This window comes from Macaca thibetana, chromosome 5, assembly GCF_024542745.1.
Source record: "Macaca thibetana thibetana isolate TM-01 chromosome 5, ASM2454274v1, whole genome shotgun sequence".
Taxonomy (NCBI): Eukaryota; Metazoa; Chordata; class Mammalia; order Primates; family Cercopithecidae; genus Macaca; species Macaca thibetana.
In genome coordinates, this window is record NC_065582.1 from 132,456,631 (window position 1) to 132,478,867 (window position 22,237).

Here is a 22,237-nt window from a genome sequence, read left to right on the forward strand (position 1 = left end):
CCAGTTGATTCTGATGAGCAGGAAAGTTTGAGAACACGGTCTTAGAGAGAGTTTTCTAAATAAAGTAACAAAAAGATTAGAAAGTAACAAAGATTGCATTGACCTAACATTTGAGCTGTGAGTCTGGTCTACCATCTCTGGCAGAATCTTTCATAAGGACAATTAAAACGAGCAGATGCTCAAGAAGAAAGGTCCCGTAGCTCTCCTCTGGAGTGTGGGGATTCTCAGCCCTGATTATACGTTAAAATCACTTGGGGGCACTTAAAAAGAAATATTATTCTGTTTTTTACAATAATAGTAATAACAATAAAATACTGTTCCAGGCTACCTCCTGGCAATTCTTAGTCCATTGTTGTAAGGTGGTGCCCCTTGTTTCCGTATTTTTGAATTCTTCAGCTAACTCCAATGTGAAGGTCTGAGTTGTGAGTTACTGTGCTAGAGACTTGAGGCTGTGAACATGGCAAAACTTAATACTCTGAGAGAAAGTAACATTTCCTTAAAGCACGATTTAATTAAACACTGGATAATAAACACCTACCATTTAGCTGAGTTATTAAAGCTCATGTCCCAATGAGGAGACTCTACAGAATGCAAACCACTGTCATTGTTCCTAGTATGAACAGGCCGTTCCTAGTATGAGAGGCTGTTATGCAGCCTTTCCAGGGCTCCTGGGCATTAGAAATGTCTACCCTTAAATCAAGCCCACAGCCCCCTTTGCAACTATTTTCTGAGGGGAAAATAAAAAAGTTCATGGAAAGAACTTTGGTTTCAGAGTGTGACAATCTGCACTGTGGCACCTGTCTTGCCATTAACAAGCCCCATAATGGCCAGACATGGTGGCTCGCACCCATCATCTCAGCACTTTGGGAGGCTGAGGGGGGAGGATTGCTTGAGCTAGGAATTTAAGGCTAGCCTGGGCAACATGGCAAGACTCCATCTCTCTACAAAATAATAATAATAAAATAATTAGCTGGGTATGGTGATGCACACCTGTAGTCCCAGCTATTCAGGAGGCTGAGGTGGGAGGATAATGTGAGCCCAGAAGGTTGAGGCTACAGTGAACCGTGTTTGTGCCACTGCACTACAGCCTACATGATGGAGCAAGACCCTGTCTCAAGAAAACCCAAAAAACAAACAAAAACAAACAAACAAACAAAAACTTCACAATAAGGCAAATAACATAAATATTCTGCACCGGTTTCCTTACCTGTGTTGCTCAATAAGTTTCCTCCCAGCTCAGAAATCACAGCTTTGCTCATAGTTTCGTTTCATAGAAAGTGGCTATTTGTACATTTATGTATTATTAAGAGACCACATAGTCCATTGCATCATAGATCTCAATCCCCAAGTCCTATTCCTTTGGCTTTTTCATTTATTAAAGTTAAACTTTTGCTTTTTGGTAAATAATGTAGAAATTGCCAGGATTATGTTCATACTGGGAACTAAGAGACTCCACATTATCTCACCCAACTGTAAAATCACAAAAGCCACCAGGAGCAACCCATTAAGTTACCTGTAAAATCAAGTTTTCATAAGGGGATTGCCCATAGAAAGTAAGAAGCATCTCAGGCTGCATTTTTTTTTTTAACACTACTGCTAGATGTGCTTCCGTTTGATTTTGTGATTCTTTCTTATTATGAAGCCAATTTATAAGCTAAGACTGAGAAGGGATTGGATGCAGCACATTCCTTTCCTCTCATAAATGATGGTCAAGGTAGTATGTGATTCTGAAAGGTACCATATGAAGTATATCACACAATTTTTATGTTCCATCCATCATGATTGGTTTCAACTGCTGAGTTTGGAAACCATGCAAGGATCAGATTCTAAATGGAGTACTTAGGAAGGAGACAGATATGGCCTCTGTCTTTATTACCTTGTACTTTATCCCTCTTACATTTAATGTAAATATTCCTTCTGCTGTACCATAAAAGATATTTTTCTTTTATCATCTCTCTCTCTCTCTCCTTCATTTCTTTCTTCTTTCTCTCTTACTCTAATGTATCTTCAACTATTAAACCAGAAGATGTCATTTGAAAGTTTCATGTAAACTTTTATTTTTGTTGAGGCACAGGTAAATCAATAAATGCCAATTTTGATTTACATGATTTTGACAAACTTTGATTCACATGCGTACACACACACACACACACACACACACACACACACACATTTGCTGCCTCCTTAGCAAAACCATCTTCCCTTTAACCAAAACATGGCCTTGGAGGTAGTCCCATGACCCAGTGCTAGAGGATGAACCAAGAAGTGTTGGAGCAGCAGAAATAAGACTTCGTGAGATAAAGATGCACAATACCTTCTAATTAGCGTGACAACTGATTGTTACCAGGGAATATGGAAATATATTTATTGGATTTCAACAAAAATTCTTTATGTAATTAGCAAAGGAGACTTAACATGGTATTTTAATTCAGTAAGTAAAGCCTACATTATAACTCCCTTATTTGGATCTCTGTAGTTTGTAAGGAATGATTTTTGGTTATAACACCCATTTAAAACAATATTTTGACACACACTGAATTTAGAAATAGCTTTCAATAGTTATACCACAAAGTATTAGACCAAATCTTTTAAAAAAATAAAATGTTCAATCATATTGGTCTTAATAAAATATTAATAACATTAGAGAGCAAAATTATTTCAACTATTGATAAGTAGCAATTATTTAAATATAGCAAATTGCATTTTACCCCATCTTTTTCAGTTTCCATTTCGTGTATTTATTACACACATGCTATATATAACATGTATTACATATATAATATATTGACATTTTATATTCATATGGAGGACCGCTTTTCTAGAGGACAATCTATGACAATTGGTAATGAAGAAAGATCCTAAGTAGATGAATGAAGGTAGTGTGACTTCACAAGCAGAGGGAGCTGCAGTGCTTTTATGAAAACTAAACAACCAAACCAAAAACTAAGGAACAAAAACTCCTGTTGAGGGCTTAGTAAGAAGGATATGGCTTTAATTCAGCAAGAGAGATACAAACTATAGATCAAGACATGTTCTCCAACTGTGAGTTGTGGGGTATTTCAAATACATAAAAGTTTGTCAAGTAGAGTTACTTTGGTGACATAATTTGTGGGGCAGCTAAGAAGCTTGGGGAATTGGATGCCTAAGAGACGTCTCACGATCTATTTTATGTTCACTAAATATTTTATGATATTTAGTCATATCTCCTGTATTCTATAATATCTGGATGTAAACAACAAAAATTTGGGGTGAGAGAAGTTTCAAGCTAAAACAAAGATGGATGGATTAATAGTGAGATGGATGGGTAGGTAGATGGATGACGACTATTTTAGCATATACAACTCCATCCCAAGTCTCTGTATCCTTTTAAATCAACTTTATTAGTAAAAAATTGTTTGAGCCCACAACCTGAATTTTTTATATTTATTCAAAAGTTATATATAAGTACCACTGTATCAATACATATTTATCAGCAATACATACAAAAACAATGTAAAATATTTTATACTAGTTTATAGCATATCTAATGGGAAATTTTTCTTGCAATAGTCAACATTTTAATCTACTTTATCTTCTATCTTTCATCAGGAGATGTAATTCTTGTTCACTGACACTTTTTGAGCTCCTACTATGTTCTAAGTACTGTGTTAAGCTGTCTAGGTGATTGTCATATCTCGTCTACTGTGTGCTTAGTACCTCTGAAAAGGGCACAGCCTACACGTAATAGCAGCTATTAATGTGGATATATGGTTCAATGCGGACTATAGTTGTCATCTTTTTATCTTCCATCCAGAGAGTACTGCCTTCTTGGAAGTAAAGGAGGCAATAAACTGAATGCTAAGGTAGAGAACTTTAAAAATCATGTATACACAAATGTATGTGTATATTTTATATACTAAATCTAAAGTATTTCATTAATATCAATAGTAAACATTATAAATGAATGTTATAAATGAGGAATTTATAGTATATTCCTATTAAGTCTCAATTATAATTAAAATTAATGTGTGTAATGCATGTAAATTATTAGTGTATATTTTTAGGTAAGTAGACTAAGGACAGGAACCAAATTCAAAGTCCGTTTGAGAACTTACTATGTTCCAAGCACTGTGATACATTTTTCTATGTGCATTTTCTCATTTAACTCTCTAAAACACCTGATAAGCTAGGTACATCTATTATTCCCAGTTTATAAATAAGAGAACGGGCTTAGGAGAGATTTTGTAATTTTCCCAGTATGATATAGCCACAGAAGGGCAGATATAAGATTAAAATCTACATCATCCTGGTGAATAGCTAAGGCTCTGGGATCAATTCTAGATTGATTTTCCTTCCTCTTTATTAATATGGTTGCTTCAGTGCTTCATTGAGATTAAAATCAACAGGATTTAAATACCATTTATAGGGGCATGTTCAGATAAGTCACTTGTAAATAAACATTCTTGTGGTTTGCTTTATTATGAATTAATGATAACTTAGGCTATCAACTCTGCCAGATTTTAATATACATTTGATAACTGTTTTTATAACAGTTAAACTTGACTTGAAAAAAATGTAGGAGTAGATAATTGCTAAAAATATGAAATACAACCTGCCAGGCTAGAAGACTAATTGCTTCAAGCTTCCTTGTGAGTACATATATTTCCTTCATAGAAGCACGTAATGTAAAATATCTAAGAACAGAGCTGAAGCTGTATTACAGATTAATCTTCTCCTTCTGGTGAAAGAGTTTAACAGTACTCTAAGTGTAGCGTCTTTGTCTCTTTTTGTCTCTCAGTCTCTTTCTTTGTCAGTGTTTCTGTCTCCTGATATATTAAACCACTTAAAAGAGACAATATTTTTGTGGAAAAACTTCATGGTCATACTCGTTGTAACATGTCCTGAGTTCTGGAGGTCACAGCCTGGGATCAAGAGGTTGTCCCTAAACTCAGTCTCCTCGGTGGTAAAACACCAACCTGTCAGCTGAACTATTGAATGAGTGCCTCAGAAACATAATTCTAACGAATGCAACCATATGTGGATGATACATGGATTTTGGACAGAAACAGAGAGACATGCTAAAAGCTTCATAGTGTTCCCAGAACACTATAATTCTTGACTAATTTTTATTAGTTTGGTATCAGCTTTGTGCCAAATGCAGGCAGTTTTTATTTTTTAACCCAATCTGTAGCAAAGTGATTGCAGAAGCAGATTTCTATGTAGAAGGGAAAAAGTAACCATACATGGTAAGTATTTACGTTTTATGATGTGGGGGATACCTACATTAAGAATTTAATTTGTCTTTTGCAGACAGATGTTCTGTTGTATTACTTATATTGCTACAAACTTATTGCCACTGACTCTCAGTGATGAGACTAACGGTTTTCTATACTTTTGCTATGTAAAATCATGTTATAGAGAAACTTGTCTCATTTTATGGAATCAAAGACGACTGGTCCTGTGATTGGTTAGGTAATATAATCTTCTCAGAATAAATAGTAATAACATCTTTATTTTAGCAGGAAAGTAAGAGCTTTACTATGTAGAAGTATAGTAGTCAAAGGAAACAATTGTCCAAAGAATTTATATTAAAGAAGAGAAAACAAAAAGAAGAAAAAAGAGAATGTTTTCTTAGAGATAATCATATACCTCATGCACTTTATAACAACATTTCAGACAATGATGGATCACATATACAATGGTGGCCCCGTAAGATTATAATACCACATTTTTACTAAATTTTAAAATATTTAGATATGTTTAGATACAAAAATACTTACCATTGTGTTACAATTGCCTACAGTATTCAGTAGAGTAACATGTACAGGTTTGTGGCCCAGGAGCAATAGGCTATACCATAGAGTCTAGGTGTGTAGGAGGCTGGACCATCTAGGTTTGTGGAAGTGCACTCTGTGATGTTTGCTCAATGATAAAACCACCTAACAATGCATTTCTCAAAATCTATCCTTGTCGGTAAGCAACATATGACGGTATTAGTGAAAACTAGATTTTCACCAGATGACAAATCCAGATAGCTAAATTCTTATATCTGAATATAGCACCTGCAACTGCTTCATTTAAGGCCAAAACATTTTGAATAATTATTTTAAAAAGGGATTATTAAGAAATAAAACTATCTCTATTTCAGATGACATAGTTTTTTATATATATGTATAAAATTCTAAATAATCCACTAAAAATCTATGACTAACAGTCTCAACTAGATCATGACATACGAATCAATATTTAAAAATCAATTACATTTTCGCACTTGCAATAAACAGTCCAAAAGTGAAATAGAGTAAACAATTTCATTTACAATAACCTCAAAAGAAATAAAATTCTTAGGAATAAATTTGACAAAAGAAGTGTGATACTTAAACTCTGAAAACTACAAAACATTATTGAAAGAAATTAAAAATCTAAGTACACAGAAATATATCCTGTATTCATGGATTGGAAGACTTAATATTGCTAAGACGGCATTATTCCCCAAACTGATTTATAGATTCAACACAACCCCCATGGTAATCCCAACTGGCTTCTTTGTAGATCCTACAGTGCATACGGAAACTCAAAGGACCTAAAATAGCCAAAGTAATTTTAAAAAAGAAGAACAAAGTGAGAGGAGTTGCACTTCCCAATTTCAAAATTTTACTATGAAGCAATAGTAATCAAGACAATATTGGCATTAAGAATATGCTATATATCCATGGAATAGCATCGAGAGTCCAGAAGGAAACCCATATGTCTGTGGTCAATTGATTTTCACTGAGGGTGCTAAGACCATTCAATGAGGAGAGAAGAATTTGTTCAATAAACGGTGCTGAGACAACTGGAAAGTCACAGGAAAAAGAATAAATTTGGACTACTACCTCATCCTCCATATGAAAATCAACTTGAAGTGCGTCAATTAAATATGAATGCTGAAAGTATAAAACTCTTAGAAGAAAACATAAGGATAAATTTTCATGACCTTGGATTTGGCAATGGTTTTCTAGATACATTACCAAAAGAATGAACATCAAAAGAAAAAATACATTAGTTAGACTATCAAAATTAAAACCCTTTGTGCTTCAAAGGATATTATCAAAAAAGTGAAAGGACAACCCTCAGAATGACAGAAATTATTTGCAAAGCATATCTGATAGGGAGATCATGTCAAGAATATGGAAATAACTTGTACAATTCAATAATAAAAAGACAAATAACCCAGTTGAAAAATGGTTAAAGAATATGAAGGGACATTTTGTCAACAAAGATACACAAATGGCCAAAAGGCACATGAAGAGATGTTCAATATTTTTAGTCATCAGGAAAATCTAAATCAAAACCACAATGAGATGCCACTTCACATTCACTTGGTTGGTTATAATCAAGAGTCAGAGAATAACAAGTGTTAACAAGATGTGAAAATTTTGGAACCCTTCTAAACTGCTGGTAGGAATATAAAATAGTGCAGCTAGTTTGGAAAGCAGCATGGTGGTTCCTCAAAAATTTATACATGGAGCTATCATTTGACCCATCAATTATACTCCTAGGTATACACCCAAGAAAAATGAAAACATATATCCATGCAAAAATGTGTACATCAATATTTATAATAGCATTATTCATAATAGCCAAGAGATGGAATCAGCCCAAATGATTATCAACTGATGAATGGATAAACAAAATGCGGTATATCTATATAATGGGACATTTTCAACCAGTAATAGGTATGAAGTACTGATACATGCTACAAGTTGGATAAAATATTATATTAAGAGAAAGAATTCAGTCCAAAAAAAAAACATGTTACATGATTCTATTTATATAAAATGTTCAGAATAGGCAAATCTGTAGAGATGGAATGTAAATTTGTGGTTGCCTGGGGCTGGGGGTGGGAATTTGGGTGTTTTGTGAGATGATAACTGGAGTACAGGGTTTCTTTGGGGGATGCTAAAATGTTCTAAAACTGATTATGTTAATTGAGTGCACAACTCTGTGAATATACTAAAAACTATTGAATTACAGAGTGTAAATTTGTGAATTGTGTGTAATGTGAGCTATATTTCAAAGAAGCTTTTGCCAAAACAGTATTACCTCTGAGGCAACAGTTACACAATTTTGGTATTAAGTATTCAGCCCTCTCCACATGGGTTTTTCAGTTGTATGTGTGCAAAACAACCTTAAATTTTAGGCTTTTTTTTTTTTTTTTTGAAAAGGACTTTATTTGGTCTGGATTAGCAAATGTCCAATGCACTTTCAAAATACATTCATTTAAACTTGGTTTGTGACGTATCAGCATTGTGAAGTTAATGGTTGAAAAGGTCAAGAGATGTGAAATAGGAGAACAAATTCTTTAGACATTTTTCTTTTTAAAACAGGTGCACCCTATCCTGAGAAACAGTTGGTGTAACCCTTATATCCATTTTTGTTGTTGTTGACATCTCAGCAGAAAATACTATTTTCAGAAAGTATTGTTTTGCCAATGAGTTATACACTTACAACCTATTGTTCTTACCCAGCTATGAAAATTATCTTAGGGCCGTGCACCAGAATCCTGAATTGCTGGTGTAAGAGCCGATTCTGTTTGCTTCTTGTCTCTCTTTTGCTTGTGCACCTTTCTACTTAATAAGTCTGAAAAATGTATTAGTCACAGCGGTTTTGGATTCTGCTTTCCTAAAGCTCTGTTCTAAGTGAGCTGTTGCACTTCTAAATGAAAATTTCCCTGTTCTTTGCCATCTTTCACCCTGTGCTTTTTCAGACCTAAAATGTCCAAGTATCAAGCAGGTGAAATTACATTTGGAACATAGGTTTGGTAGGAAATGACTCCATGCTTTCAGCAGATCTGTAGTTTCATTTTTTTTAAAAAAAAAAAAACAAGGGACTGTTAATAAAAGATTCATTGAATCCAGTCCTTTGTCTCAAGTAACTACTATGTTTAGATAAAATACTTAATGCTGTAAAATAAAAGCAGTGTAGGCTATTTGCTGAGATACCTGGATGGTTATAGTAGACTATATTTTTGTTTAATTATTTAGAGGAGAGGGGTTTTAGGTACACTTGGATATACTTGAATATCTTTGTATGTGTGTGTAGCAGGGGTGGGGAAGGGCATTTGGACTAAAGTGGCTAAAACACTTCTTCTGATCCCATTTGGCAGAAGGTAAAAACGACTTTCTGTTTGCAAGGATCTTGTGCCTATGGAGCATCAGGCAAGGACATTCTGTTATGCTTCTTAAAAGAACTGGCACTACAGATCCCTTAACTAGAAGTACACAGTCATATGTTTGTGATTGGCAGTATATTCTTTTTTGCCTTTATTTTTGTTTTCCCTCCTCTCTTCATGTATTGGATTGTGGACCTGCATGACTCGGATTTTGTCTTACTGTGTTGCTGAATATGGCTGGAGAAAATGTTAGAATGAGTACTGAAAAAACAACTTAACTAGAAAAAGGAGTCCTCCTGGCTTCCATCATTGGTTTTGCCACACTCTCTGTCCTTAGATAAAATTCCCTTCACTCAACTGATATTTTAAAACACATACCATGTGCAGGGTACTGTCTATATGTCTAGCCTCATTGAATCTCAGTTTTCTCATCTGTAAAATAAAACATGAAATTTAAGCTGTAAACCTGATTGATTATTCTGCCACGATCCAGAGAGCAGAGGTTAACACATTGGACTGTTAGAGTACCTTCCCACCCGCATCAGAATTTTTACTCGTATCTGCAAATTCCATAGTACAATTACTCACTGAGATGCCCCCTATATCCTTAAGTGGCACTAATAAATTCTAGTAAATGTGCTAAACTAAATTGAAAGTCATTTTAAATGAAAATTGTGTTTGTATATACAGCCTTATAGCAAGGTCACCAGTTGAGCTGTGAAACTGAGCAGCTTATGATAGAGTGTCACAATTCTGAAATGGCTGGAAATTTCTTACAATCTGACTATAAGGGATGTAAGATATTTTCCTATTCTTGAAAGACTGCTAGATTTTATTCCATTAGCTCTTCTATTTTTCAAGGAAAAAAAATGACCAAATGCACCTAGAAAATAATGTGGTTGTAGCCTAGTAGTTGTTGGCTAAAGTTCTTAGTTTTGGAGACAAACAGAACATGGGCCATGAGCCATTTTAGAAACTGTCCTTTGGCCCTGGTTGTGGATGCTTCAGCCCTGCTCAGGGTCAATATGCTTCCTCACAGTGGGAGATGGAGAGAAGTAGTCCTGCCTGCCCCTCCCCCACAACTGTTTTTTTGAGACGGATCTCACTCTGTCATTCAGGCTAGAGTGCAGAGGCATAATCACCATTCTTTACAGCCTCAACCATCCAGACTCAAGTGATCCTCCCACCTCAGCCTCCCAAGAAGCTGAGATTACAGTGTGTGCCACTACTCCTGGCTAATTTTAAAAATTTTCTTTAGAGTGGAGATTGTAGGGGTAGTCTCACTATGTTGCCCAGGCTGGTCTTGAACTCCTGGGCTCAACCAGTCCTCCAGTCTCAGCCTCCCAAAGTGCTGCATTACAAGCGTGAGCCACCATACATGGCCATCCTTCTATTCTTCTCATTTCTCCCTACCCCAAATCAACATGGATAGGTCTTCATTTGTTCTAAGAAGTGCTGTGCTGTTGTAAGTAGCTTAATTAATCAAACGTATCTTTGATGATCCATTTATTAATTCATGTGTTCTTTCTTCTAGACAGCAAAGGACTGAATTGTGTTAAAACCCACCCTTGCTCAGAAGGCACTTATGAAGAAAACCTCCACAGTGAAACAAAAATTCAGGGGAGATGCGGTGTGAGGTCCGCTCCTGGCTGTGGTGGGTGCTCTTTGGCTTCTGTTCTCTGCTGGGCCTGTGGCCACATGTCCCCCCACCCACCACCGCCACTGCCCCATGCCCATGAAGGGCTGCTCCCCCATTGCCGCACCCTGCAGTTCCTGAGCCAGGGGGAGGTGGTGTTCAAAGACTTGGCGAAGGTCATGATGGTGAATTACAAAACACATGGGGAGCTGGGTGAGGGCACCAGGAAATCCGTGTTTTCAACATATCTCAGATTCAATACAAAATCCCATGAATGCAGATCATGATGTTTAAGGACAGGATGTCATCACCCTTTCTGTCTCCACATCCACCAATACTTACATTCTGGGGAGCAAGTCCTGTTGGATGTGGAGACCAAGAACAATAAGGAAGTTATCGAGTACATCAAAAAATCTTGGGGAAGAATGAGGAAACCCCCAAGAAAGAAGAGAAGGAGAAAAGCAGCTGTCTCATCCAGCCCACTTTGGCCCTGGAAAGTACTGCCTGCAGGATTGTATCTGCAAAGTGGAAGGACAGATGCCCTGCCTAGGCCTGATACCCAAGGAGATGATGGGGAAGTGCAGAGCCACTGTGAAAGTCAGTGCCCAAGACTAACACCCAAGGCCACTGTGCGCTGGGGCGATTGTGACTGACCAATAGGGAGATTGGTATGGGGTTACCTTGGCCCCAGGCAAGCCCTTGGTTCTGTCCTTGAAAACTCTGGAAATCCTTTTGCAATAAAAGGTTCCCATTTACACACCTGTGTAAAAGGGCATGGGGAAAGGAACATCGGCAGCCGGATATCCCAGCTCCTTGAGTAAATAAAAGGCTTTCTAATCACTGCAACAAAACAGCAACGACAGCAACAACAACAACCACAGCAATTCACAACATCCCAGGTTTTAGGCAACAGAATCATCTGGTGGGACTCAGTCTTGATACTTTCCCGTATGTGTCTGCTTGGATTTTTCTCATTTTGGTTACAGTTGCCATCACTTTTATTACCATCCCACTGTTCTTGTACAATCTCTTGCCCTTAGTGAGAAGGCCAACTTCTTAAAATACTTTTTTTTTCTCTTAAATACTAAAGTAGAGTCAAGGGGATATAAACAGATTACAAGAAACACAAAAATCCTGCTTACCAAGCACTGTTCTGCTATCACTATTGTTGAAATCTTAAGAAACTTTGAGCTTTCAGTGATCATGTAAAAATAAACAATCATTTCAGCAGGAAAAGGTAGGAATAGGGGCTGAAAGTATTCAGATTCAAAATAACAAAGTTATTTTAAGAAGCAACACTAATGATCTTTGGCTGGAATTTCAGGTAGACTGCCAGGGGAGTTTTGGCTGGCAGGCCTGATGCCCTTCAAATCACACCACATTACAGCCTTCACCTGTGGGTGAAGTTGATCCTGCAGGGCACCATTGGCAGACAGAAGAGAAGCAGTGAATGGATCTTGCTGTCTGTCTGGGGAGACTCAGGCAGGAGTGCCACCCACAGGAGGTTGAGCTAAATGCATTATTTAGAGAAAGGTAAAGCAATATACACAGATGAAAAATACATCCTCAAGCCAGAAGCAACAGTCAGCAACACAGCTAAGAAAGTAGGGTAGAATATGGGGCAGGATAGGAGGAATGACAAACTTCACCAGTGACACAAATGTCAGAATCTGGTTGGAATGAAGTATATAGATCAGGTGAATTGCTTCTAGACCAAACTCCGGAACAGTGATTGGAAGCTGGCAGTTCTCTGATGTCTTGGGTCTAGACCTCATGGATTGAAGAGAGCAACATGACTTAGAAGAAAAAGCAGAAAACGTGGTCTTTGTTTAATGTGGTTCATTTCTCCCAGTTAACTTCACTGTTTATGACTTGTAGAAAACTGTAATGTATCATCACTGGTCTTCAATAGAGAAAGTAAGACAAACAAATACATGGAAGAATTAGAATTGAAACTTGATTTTCTAAAACCTAGATCAGCACTTGGGTATTTGTTGAATGTTGGTTTTTCAAAAAGATTGTCTTACTTTTTTCTTGATCAAATCAAAGGATTTAGTACATTTTTATTTGTTAGTGTCCACATACCTACACAAAAAGTACATTAGCCTTAAAAAACTACTGATTAGAATTGATTAACATATGGAGGAACAAATTAGTTATGTAATCATGTATATTATAATGGTCAATAAATTATATAAACCTATAATAGTATGCAAATATTTTATAAACATAAAATTATTCTCCACTCTTGAATAATTATGCAGGTCAATCTTCCAGAAATCAGTGGGAGTTTTACTTTTATTTCTAATTACTTATATTTTTAGCCTGTTTTAAAAGAGCAACTAGATTTCCCTCTGTGTATCAATAATTAAATACACAAGTTTTAGGTTAATTAGGATGATTGCCAATAGTCACATTGTTTCTGATAGCTTCCATTGTAATAGTGCTTCATGGTGATTACTGGTTCTTTAATTTGTGTAAGAAACAATACTCCTTTTTGTAAATTTTACTTTAAGTTCTGGGATACATGTGTAGAACGTGCAGGTTTGTTACATAGGTATATATGTGCCATGCTGGTTTGCTGCACCTATCAACCCGTCATCTAGGTTTTAAGCCCCGCATGCATTAGGCATTTGTCCTAATGCTCTGCCTCCCCTTTCCCCCAATCCCGCGACAGGCCCCGGTGTGTGATGTTCCCTTCCCTGTGTCCACGTGAAGAAACAATATTCGTGAACTACATTAAAAACTCAGGAATCAGTTTTATGCTACATGTGTGCTTTTCCTGGAATACGTAATCTACTGGGAAACATTATGAAAGAACATGGGAGTATAACTGTTTTGCTTTTCAGGGCAGTTATTATCAAAGGCTCTAAAAGTACTCTGCAATTAATTTTTATTGTCAGCCCTTTACAAAAATCCTCAAAGTCCAATAATTGGCTCATAAAACTAAATAGTAAAAGGAAAGGGGAAAATTAAGTATGGTACATTATACATGATATCATAAGTGGAAACCTAATCTATCACTATTAATGCATTTAGTTATTGATAAGCATGCATCTGGAGTCACATTTTAAACCTTTGGTCCTAATGTTGTCACAGACTCACTGGCAGCCATTGCAGTGGTGTTGCTGCCATTGTCTCCTCTGTCTCAATATTCTATCATGGAAATCAGGGATACTAACACTGATAAACTCTGAAAGAAAACCATTTACAAAGAAATTTGAAATTATGAGAATAATCAACAATCTTTTTTAACAAATGGCAGTTATATTTTGGAGTATTTACATGACAGTAGATGTTCTGAATGGATATGGAACAGGGGAAGTTTTAGGAGGGTGAGGCAAAAAAAGAATCAGAGGCTGGGAGTGGTGGCTCATGCCTGTAATCCCAGCACTTTGGGAGGCTGAGAGGGATGGATCACCTGAAGTCAAGAGTTTGAGACCAGCCTGGCCAACATGGCAAAACCCTGTCTCTACTAAAAATATAAAAATTAACTGGGCGTGGTGGCATGCGCCTGTAGTCCCAGCTACTCAGGAGGCTGAGGCAGGAGAATTGCTTGAACCCGGGAGGCGGAGGTTGCAGTGAGCCAAGATCATGGCACTGCACTCTAGCCTATGTGACAAACGAGACTCTGTCTCGAAACAAACAAGTAAACAATCAGAGAAATAAAAACATTAATGAAATCCTGGCAAAAAAGGCAACAACTGGGCACCCTTTAATATGGTCACACAGTACATATTTGTGTTATGTCTATTAAATAAGTTTACTTTTAAAGTACTTACTGTTGAAACACAGTAGGTAGCTGGAATTATCTACTCTTGGTTATTGAAATCAATATATTTGTCAACCACATCATTTGGGCAAGTGATAATAGTATCTATTTATAACAACTTTTCATTTTTATTAATAAATACATTCTGAGATATAGGTATATTTACTGTTCAGATTATTTGGCTAGCATTACCCTTAGTTGTGTCTGAACTTTCCTAAAATTAATACCCATCTTATCCGTTTTTGCATTTGAAAATTAAACTGCTGCTGGTAAATAAATTTATTTTCTACAATGACAACAGTTAATGTCCTTCTAAGTTAATATATGAAGGAGCTTTTCTATCTCAATAAGTAACATCTTTGGTTCCAAATTAGCCACTTTAATTCCACTGCCACATTGTTTCTTAGATGTCATACCATGTTTTTGGAAAATTTAATTTCACTTACTTTGTGACTGGCTGGTCATCCGGGCATATATTCTGGAGAAAGACTTTTAAAACAAAGCCATTCTTAACAGCCAGAATGTAGAAAATAGTCTTATTTTCTAAGTATCTATAGATGAAGGAAAGAGTATCTTCTTGTCCTATGTTCTAGGGCCCTACACCTGAAACTGAGTCTTTACAAGAAGATAAAGTCAGCTGCGGCCCTACTAGCTGAACTGAGTGCAGATACAGATTGCTGTAATAACTGTCCAGAAGCTCCTACCCACAGGCTGAAATTTATCCAAGCAATTTTTATAAGATAGTCTTATTCAAAAATTATCTTCCTATTTATGACTAGTATTTCCATTTCCCATTTATTTCAATTAGCTGCATGTAAAGAAGTTCTTTTTGAAACTGTCAATATTAGATCCTGGAAGGTAATTAATTCCATCATCTAGTTGTCCATATCTTCCATCTGTAAGGTGTATATGTTGTGTTCTTGCATGTCTGAATGATGGCTTTGAACAGTATCCTTGCATTTATTTTTGCATCTCTATGGGATTGCGGTGTGTGTGTGCATTGCGCGTGTGTGTGTCTGTGTCCTGTAATACAGCAACCTGTGGTCTGTTCGTGTCAAATCCTTGAAAAGTTTGGAAAAAGAAAATGAAGAATACAGGTGGAAAAAAAGTGTAATAGGTAAGAGCTGGGAAGTGTATACATATTCAGTATATCTCAGCTATGAATTCACAGATTACTTGGGACTTTATGTTCATTATGCCAGTGTGCTGCATTCTGAGGAGATGGGACATAGTTGCTATAGTGGTGTGATGCTGGGAGAGTGCTTGGGAGCAGAAATGGTGATAATAAGCCATTCATCAAGATTTTTATACCAGAATGGCCAATCACAATAGAAAACACTCTCAGACTATAGCTGGCCTGTGGTTTCTTCTGACTACTTTCTATAGTTTCCTTGAGGCACTAAGTGCTTTCTTATGGGTATCAGTGGACTCAGAGAAGCCTATTAGAAATAAATGTAGGTACAGTTGGTGTTCAGTTTCAACAACATTCTCTGATTTTAAATTCCTTTGGGTAGACTTTTAAAAAAATCAAATGATTAATTTTATAAAATTTTGTTGTCATAATTGTATCTATAATTATAAAATTATATTTTAAATTTTGTGTAGCCTTTTAAAGACTATCAAATGATTGTTATAAAAATTGTTTTCATAATTTTATATATTTGTATTATAAAACTTGCATTTTTTCATCATTAAATCTTTACTGAGCACCTGGTAGGTTCTGGGTGCTATTATTGTTTCCAGCCATATAGTAGTGATCACCAGGCAGATGATATCTTTACCATATAGAGTGTGCATTCCAGTAAATGAATTTAACCAATATGTGACTAGTATGATGCAGTGGACCATATAATAAGACGTAATGAAGATTAACTTGGTTACTTTGGCCTGGGAGTTTAGTATACGCCGTAAGCTATTCAAACATTGGGGCAGGGAAGGAAGGATGTCATTCTAGGCCAGGAAAATATGACCAAGCATAATAGATTCTGGGAAGAGAAAGAAACCAGCATGACCATCAGGTAGAGTGGGATTAAGGTAGCATGAAGTAAGACATAAGACCAGAAAACCAGCCAGGGTGAGAAGAAATGTAGGGCTTCATAAACCAAGGGAATGATTTCGGATTTTATTCTAACTGCAGTGGAAATCAATGAGGATTTAAACGGGAGAGCAACATAATCTGATATGCATTTTTAAATGAAATTCTCTGGCTACTGTGTGGAGTCTGGATTAAGGAAGGAAGCAAAAGGGAAAGTAAAGAAGCCATTTAGGAGGCTATTATAGTTGTCTAGGCAAAAAATGATGACTGAGTGCATTGAGATGAAATTAGTAAAAATGGAAAACAGTGAATGGAATATATATATATATATATATATGTTAAGAAAGCTAAACTAGCTAATGGATTAGATGTGTAGTGTGAGGCAAAGGGGAGAGTTTATAAATTAGAAGAGGTGTGGCCCCAGGATTTAAGCTCTGGAACATCCAAACATGTAGAAGTTTAGCCAAGGTGGTGGAATTAACAAGTTATGCTAATAAGAACAGGTAGTATGAGTGCAGTATGAGTGTGGTATTATGGAAGCTAAGAGAAGAAGGTATTTTATGAATGACCAGCAAGCTATGCTTAATGCCACGGAAAGGTCAAGTACATTAAAAGTAGAGGCACATCCCTATGATTTGAAAACTACAAAGTAATTGGCAACCTGGAAAAAAACAATCTTAGTCAGGTGGTGGGGAAAAATTTTGGTTGGAGAAAGCTTAGAAGAGAAGAGGGAGATGAGAAAGTGGTGATGATAAATACAGACTACTCTTTCAATAAGTTTTTTAATAAGGCAAAAATAAGAATGACAGTAATTGAAACAAAACATGGGGTCAAAGGAGTTCACTTCTTTTAAAGACATGAGATTCTAGGATGTGCTTGTATGCTGTTGCGGTGACCCAAAGTGGGAGAAGTGGATAAAGCTAGGGAGAACGTGACTGACAGCAGGATGAAATCCTTGAGAAGGTGAGAGAGGATGACATCCAGAGAATTGGATGACATAGGTTGCATTTGATAGGAATATTATATTCATCATAACAAAGGACTAGATTAATACTTAAGAGAAAGTGTAGATAGGGTTGTATTGGGTGGTTAGGTAGGGGTGGGGATGGAGTAATGCTGAAAGGAATGAGGAATAAGAGAGAAGGAAGATGACCATTTTGAATAGGAAAAAGGATGTGAAATAGACTTGAAAAAAAAAGAAAATAAACCAGTAAGACAGTATGTTACTATTGCAAAGTATGTTGAGACTTGTGGTCGTGAATTAATTTAGTAAAATTCTGTGCTTTCTTCCAGCAAAATGCATGATATGACAAAATTCCACTATTTTCCTCTCTTCTGAGTGATTTCCTGTAGGCTAAATCTGAACACTTGTTGAAAGTTTAAGTTAGAATATTATCACAGAATTTTGAAGCTAGCTGTGCCCTCAGAGGCCATCCAGTCCTAACTCATTGTTTTCCAGAATACAACATTATTTCCTATTGATTTCTTAAAACACATCATTCTTGGATTCTATGGTATGTCCTTCACACATAGAATCAATTTTTTTCTCATCTATTTTCCACTCTGTACACCAAGCTTGTTAAACTCATAGCCCGTGTGCCACATGCAGCCCAGGACGGCTTTAAATGCAATCCAATACACATTTATAAGCTTTCTTAAAACAGTAGTTTTTGCGATTTTTTTTTTTTTAGCTTGTCAGCCATTGTTAGTGTTAGTATATTTTATGTGTGGTCCAAGATAATTCTTCCAATGTGGCCCAGGGAAGCCAAAAGATTGGATACTCCAGCTGTACACTGTATACATACATACATGTTATCATAGCTCTTGTACATTTTTGTTTTTCTCACTTTATACATTTCATCTCCTTCCCTTCCTTCATTCAGCCAACTACCAGCTCATGTTCTCTTTCTGTCTTCCTTAAATTATAATATCCTTGAAGATTTAAAGAATCAGGTGTTAGTTTTTGGTTGCACTCTCAAAGCCTAGCACAGTTCCTGACTCTCTGGTGACTTTACATTACTGAAGTAATTTACATTACTGGTTACTGAGGTAAATAAGTTTTACTTTTGCTTCAATAAGTGACAGTGAGTAGGAAAGATGGATCAAAACATTTTTATTGTGATTAATGAATCTGCAGCCAAAGAATATTTGATATCCCAGAGAAGTAGAGCTGAGCATGAGTTGAATTAGCTCTTAATGGAATTGGCACCACATGCTGTAATGCTTCTCTTAGAAAGTCTAGTGATTTTTTTCCCCTTTCTGTATCTGCTTAGTTGTGGCTGGAGTTGTATTATTACCATGGCTGCAGAAATCCTTGAGTACCTGATGAGCTTTGATATTATACTCAGAAGCTAGAAAGAAGATGTTGGTTTAAAATAGATCAAGCTTTTAGGAATTCTATAGAGATCATGACGTATTTTAGAAGAACTGAATATATTCCTCAGAGAGGCAGACTATTTCCACCTTGTCTCTGGGGTTTTAATGATGTCTCCTTTTATTTTCTCCTAAGATTTTATCTGAATTTCTTTTTTATCCTCAAGTCAGTGCCTCATTTTTTGAGTTTATTATGTACCAGGAAGGCTTCATTAAAAACCAATCATGCCATTGTATTTCTTATTTTGAGCAGGTAAAACTTGATGTAAAATGAAAATCTTCTGACTTTTGCTTCAGGGCAAAAAATGTGCAGTAAACTTGAAATCAGTCTCTGGCTGTAAAATTCTTTCCCCAAAGGTTTCTTAAGTGCATCTCCCCTGCAGCTACTCCCAATTTCAACCTCCCCTTTTCTTCTGTCTCCTCACCTAAGATGTCTTCCTACCTCCCCTCCAGTCATTTACTGCTGTCAGAATAATCTTTAAAACTATAGTTCTAGTTCTGATGATCACTTCTTTGCAAACACTTCTTTTGGCTCTCTTTTGCTTGGAGAGTATGGTTAAAGCTTCTTAAATAGACAGACCACAGCCTGGTCTACTTCTAACTTGCCCTTCTATTTTTCTGCCCTCTTGCATATATCCTTCACTCTAAATAAATTTCCCTCATCATCCTTCCCTGAACATACCTCTCATTTTCTCACCTTGAAACTTTAGCACATGAGATTCAGTCACATGGACATTTATTCAGAGCCCCAGCTCCCCATCTCAGTAGTTCATATTCAGCACAAAGGCCATGTCATCAAATTTTGCATGACAGTTTCCAGTTGGAAGTAATTTTTCACTTATCTGAATTTGCATAGTGCTTCAAAATATCTCTTTATCAAAAAGAATTCTGACTTGTGCTATTATTACATTGGTTTTGCTAAGTGCCTTTCTAAAATGTAGGTCCTAAAATTTAGGTTGTTTATTTTGATAAATTCCTCATACGGATTGTAGTGCCTTTCATCTTGTTTCCAAAAGGAATGACTGAAATATATAGAAAACGTGTTTTATTCAGGAAATACTTTTGAGGGATCATTACGTTCCAGGTGCTATGTTAGATGCTGAAGATAAAGTGGTGAAGAGGGTTAACATAGTCTTTGCCTTTATATGCATAGATTCTAATAAGCAGTACAGACATTTGTCAAACACTTTACAATAATCAAATATTGCAACAAATGATAAGGGCATTAGAAAGTGCTCTGGGAACATAGAAGACTACTATATCTTGATCTCTATACTTAGATCTATAATAGGGAGCTAATAGGTAAATGGAAAAAGTGTGTACTGTGAATGAACGTCCTAGGCAGAGGGAACAGTATGTTTGAGACCCATCAGCAAAAGAAGTGGAGGCTCCTTTCAAAATTGAAAAAAGTCTGATGTGGCTGGAACATGTAACGTGTGCAGTAGAGGGTATCAGATGAAGGTCAGGATGTGGAATGTCTTGTAAGCCATGTCAAAAAGACAAAACAAAATTGTATTTTATCCTAAGGGTAATGGGGAGCCAATGAAGGTTTTTAAAAGAGGCCTAATGAGATCCGTGATTTTAAACAAACACTAACTACATTGTGAAGAGTGGAATGGAAAGGGGCCAGAAGAGTATAGGGAAACCAGAAAAGATGATATTCTTGGAGTTTAGGTGCCAAACTTTGGCGTAGGCAAGGAAGCAATGTCAGTTAGGTTGGAGAGAAATTTAAGCCTTCAAGAGAAGTACTTGAGAGATGGAAATAACAGGTCTTACATTTCTGGGGTGACGGAGAGGTAAGGTTCAAGACTGTCTTCCATGTTTCTCACATGGACAACTAAGAGGAGAGGAACCTGTGTGTTGAAAGAGGGAACACTGGAGGAGGAACAAGATTAGGAGGCACAAAAAGAGGAAAAATTTCATTTATACATGTTATACATCCAAATGGCATCTGCTAGGCAGTAAGATATGTGATTGGAAGAGTGACCTGGTTAATTATATAGATAGAGGAACCATACGCATGTAAGGCAGTAAGTAAAGTAATGAGTGTGGGTGAAAGTTCCAAGTAACAAAAGTGTAGGGTCAGCAAAGGGTCTAGGAGAGAACCCTGAGACTCGCCAACTTTTAAAAGCAAGGTAAGGATAAAAGGAGCTAGCAAAGAGAACTGAGAAGAAACAGCTAATGGAAAACCAACCAACCAACCAATCAACCAACCAACCAACCAACTGACCAACCTCAGTGCAAAGTAATGTAACGAAAGCTAAGAGAGAGAATTTTGAAGAGAAGGGAGTGGTCACAGGGTGAAATGCTGCTAAATGTCAAGCAGTATGAGGACAGAAAAAATGTCTATTGGGCATAATGGCAAAGATGTCATAATTGACTTTGGTGAAAATAGTGGAGCAGTGAGTAAAAACAGACTAGAAAATGTTGGGCAGAAAGTGGAAGGTAAGGAAATGGAGATAGTGATTGTAGATAGCTCTTTCTAAGAGCTTTGCTGTAAAGGGCAGGGAAGCCTATAGCTAAAGTTGCCTGTGGAGGTGAGGGTGGGTTTTGGGATCATTTGCTTATTTTTAAAATGGGAAAGGAGCTGGGGTGGGGAGGGAGAGAGAAATTAACAACAAGAAAGAGAGGGAATAATTAAAGTGAGAAACCTTGAGAAGACAGAAGGAGATTGAACCTGTGAGGTGAAGGTATGGGAGGAGGTAAATCTCTTCCTTTACACAATGGAAGAAGTAAAACGTTGATATGAATGTGAATAAGCTTGTATACAGCATTTGACTGAGGGAAATCTACTGTGATAACTTCCTTCTTTTGGGTATAAGAGTTAAGTTTATCTGCTTTGAGAAAGGATGATATAAGATTAAGGAGAGAGGAGAAAGTGGAAAAAGCCATAGTGGAAAATAAGAGTGAATCGAAGAAAAAGATAACATAGTAGATTGTAGGGCAATGCTGGGCACCTGCTTGCAACTGGCAGCTGCACATTTATTGTGGTGGCCATTTATTCACATGTGCTATATTCTGATTGTTTGTCCATTCAGGGGGAGTGGAGTTTTAGGGTAGAGGCTAATTTCCATGTAGCCAAAAATCTTGAGGGAATTTTCAGTGAGGTTGTTGGTAATGCCTTAGAGAGCCACAGAGAGCCCAAGTTTTTCTCTGTTCCAAAATAGTGGTTGTGGTGATCATACCCATCATCTATCCCATCGCACACTAGTAGTTTTCAATCTTTATCAGCTGCAGACATCTGTCAACCCCAGTCCTTGGAGGAATTCCATCTTATACTTGTATTTC

At 36.7% G+C, this 22,237-nt stretch overlaps 1 pseudogene; it reads left to right on the forward strand.

Moving 5' to 3' along the window:
• Window positions 1-10,862: 10,862 nt before the first annotated feature.
• LOC126955438 (28S ribosomal protein S25, mitochondrial-like) lies at window positions 10,863-11,384 on the forward strand (annotated as a pseudogene).
• Window positions 11,385-22,237: the final 10,853 nt, after the last annotated feature.